The sequence below is a fragment of the Pinus tabuliformis genome, chromosome J (assembly GCF_031772625.1).
Source record: "Pinus tabuliformis cultivar Carrire ecotype Pingquan chromosome J, CPIR1, whole genome shotgun sequence".
In the NCBI taxonomy this organism is placed as follows: Eukaryota; Viridiplantae; Streptophyta; class Pinopsida; order Pinales; family Pinaceae; genus Pinus; species Pinus tabuliformis.
The window spans coordinates 633,379,364-633,382,554 of record NC_142295.1 but is presented as its reverse complement, the minus strand read 5'-3'; positions in this window follow the sequence as shown (position 1 = coordinate 633,382,554).

Below are 3,191 nucleotides of genomic sequence, written 5' to 3'. Positions count from 1 at the left end.
AGAAAAAACTGAATTACATATGTGAGTGAGACTCACGCTTCAGGTTTTTCTTCCTTTTTTCTTTTCGACCTTGCGCCACTCTCCTTGAGTGGGCTCGATCGAGGCGATGACTAATTGTGTTTCTGCATTCTGCGAACCTAGTTCCTTGTCTGAGTCTGATGTGTCTGATTGGTGATGCCGCTTAATCCCTCCCATGTTCAGGTCATCATTTGTCTTCTCTGCCTGATTTGGGTGTAGCTGTGATGCCTTGGTGTCTGGTATGGTTTCCTTCTGAATTCCCGTTTCATGGGAACCCTCAGCTTTCTCTGTTGTAGTATCTTCCTCTTCAGCTTCTGATTCTTCATCTTCTGAGACTGGAGGGGAAAAGAACCATCCTTTCTTCTGCTTTCCTTTCTGCTTTCTTTTGCTGTTTACTTTTTTAGCTTCTGGGCATGTGCTTTGTAAGTGTCCTGTTTGTCTGCAGAGCCTGCACCTGAAAGCAGTATTTTCATAGTCTAGTGCTTGCAACCAATTTTGTTGTTTATAGATCAGCCTTATGTTGTCAGGCAGCCCTTTACTTAGATCCACTTCCACACAGATTCGTGCGAAAGTGAATATCCTTTCGTCGATCCTTTCCTTATCTGTTTTGATGTATTTCCCTATGCTGTTCCCGATTCCTTCCAAAACTCGTTCACTCCAGAAGTGTAGAGGAAGGTTGTATAGACGAACCCAGACCGGCATTTTGGAGACTGTCATTTTGTTTGGATCGAAGTCTGTGAACCATGGGGTCATGAACAGGCCCGCCGTTCCCCAGAACCAAGGCCCAGCGTTGATGATTGTTTCTCTGGCTTCCCTGGATGCAAAAAAGACTATGAAGAAACCTTTGGAGCATAAGTGTATGTCGCATTCCATGGTCCAGTTGGAAAAGATCCAATGAAATAGATTCGTTGGTGTTGGCCAGAAGCTGTTGAATCGGCATATTAGGGCCTGCGATTCATATGACTTAACATAATCATCCAGCCCTGATGAATCAAAATTAAGGGCTGGAGTTTGCCCTAGCTGGTCTACTATGTAAGGCCTAGGTGTATATCCGCCTTGATCTGGAGAGGGCCCTGGGTCTCTGCTACCTTGAAGGATGTTTTTGTAGGAGGGACCTCCCTTAGGTTGTTGCTGAGAAGCTGATTTTTTCCCTTTGTCTCCTCCTGAGCTGCTAGGCTGGCCCTGAGGAAGAGCACCTCCTCTCAGTCTGAGGTTCACAAAAATGGTTTCTCCAGAGTTAATCTCATAACTTGCCAAAGTTCTGTTATCCTGGAGAGATCTTCTGCCATTTACTAAATGTTGGATCTGACCCGGATATCCGGTCAGAGCCCAGATTTGCTGCTTCAGCTGCAGAACGCTACTTTCTGCATGTACCCATACTAGAGAGGATTGCTTATTTGGGGTTTTAATGAAAATCTGAAAACATGCTTTGTTTACCTGATGGCTGCATTTTAGCTGAGATCCTGATCCTGAGCCAGTGTCGTTGTTGATTGCCTTGTGAACTGGCTGTAGACAGTCTTCCAGATCTGGGCTCTTGTTGGGATGTTCCTTCATTTGCATGTCGCGATCTGCGTTCCCTCTGTTGAATCGATGTGTAGATCCTCCGATCTGCAACCTGGGTTCTTGGGAGTCTTGAAAGCTGCTCGTATCGTATAGATCCGGCCTGGATCTGCAGGGATGGGGCCATGCATTTGGGTGAAGAGGCAGATCTGCCTCATGCGATCCCCTGTCTTTGCATGCAGTAGGCGCCTGAGGAGATATCCACCTGACGCACAACAGACTGGCCGATCCCTTGAAGAACAGGCCGATCTCTAACTGTTTCCAGCCCCCAGGGCGGGTTCTGAGCCCCAAAACAAATAGTATCTGCAGATCTCTGACCTCGGACAACTCTACTAGCTTCTCCGTCAGATCGGTTTTATTTTGCCCATCGGACAGTAGCTGATTTGGGCGGGGGGTGTCTGCTGCGTCGAGGAGATCCGATTCTGCCCAGGCATTGGGCCGCTTGAGCAGGGCGTCATAGCATACCAGCACCGCGTTCTGAAAAGCGATCCTGTAAGGAGCGAGGGCTGCATCCTTCCCTCCCGCGTCGCCTCCGACGACCGCAGTGACGATGGTTCCCTCCCCTGCGCAGAAAAAAATCTCAGCTGTGGCCATCTCTCCTTCGGCTCGTTCGGCTCTCGTTCTCACCAATAGCCTAAAAGGGTCTAATATCAAACATTTATATTAATACTAATATTATATTTAAATATTATTAATATTAAACATTTTATTAATCATTACCTACGACCATTGCTCACGGCGTGTATAAATAAATAAATGTAAAAGCTTTGTATAATCTGTCTATTTGTTCCATTTCTAATGAAGGTGTGTTTCGGGTTTATTTCTTTTTATAAAAATTATTGCACACTAACACTATTTTTAAAGCAGCTTCAAATCTAAAACACCAATAGTCAAAAATACAAAAGTTGTTTTCAATTTTTTTATTTTTTTTTAAGGAAGAGAGTATGAAGTATATTGCTAAAAATACCTTGAAATTATTAAAAATATAGATTTATTTTTTTATTTATTTAGATATTAGAAGCAAATACATATTTTTTACAATAACATTTTATCCAGAAATCTTTAGGGTTTTGGATAATATATTCATCATAATAATTAATATTATGTTCAACTCCAAGTCTTTAAACACTAAACCTATATAAATTGTTTATGTAAAATCCAAACAACTCTAAATCATTTAAAACATTAAATGGTTGTCACAATTAAATAGGGTTTAACATCAAAATCTCCCAAATGGAAACATTTAAAAAACGAACATATGAATTTAACTGTAAATGTATATTTTGGTGTATGCAAAAGAAACTGAGAAGTTGCACATGGATGGTCTCTTTAACATTGCTGGGAAGAGTAGGTTTCCATGGATTCATAACCATTCACAATTGCAGCTTGAGAAAGAAGAAATATACAAATATAATTTATTTTAGAGGAACTACTATTCCAAAATTAGTTTTTTTTGGAACGAGATATTTGTAAAAACAAAATAATTCCAAAGAAACAGATGCACTCGTGAGAGTTCCAATGGGTCTCCCAATTTTATCTAGTGTGTATGCAATATATCCAATTTTATAATGGTTGAATGTTCACCTTGTTCCTGGAAAATGATGCATGGTTTG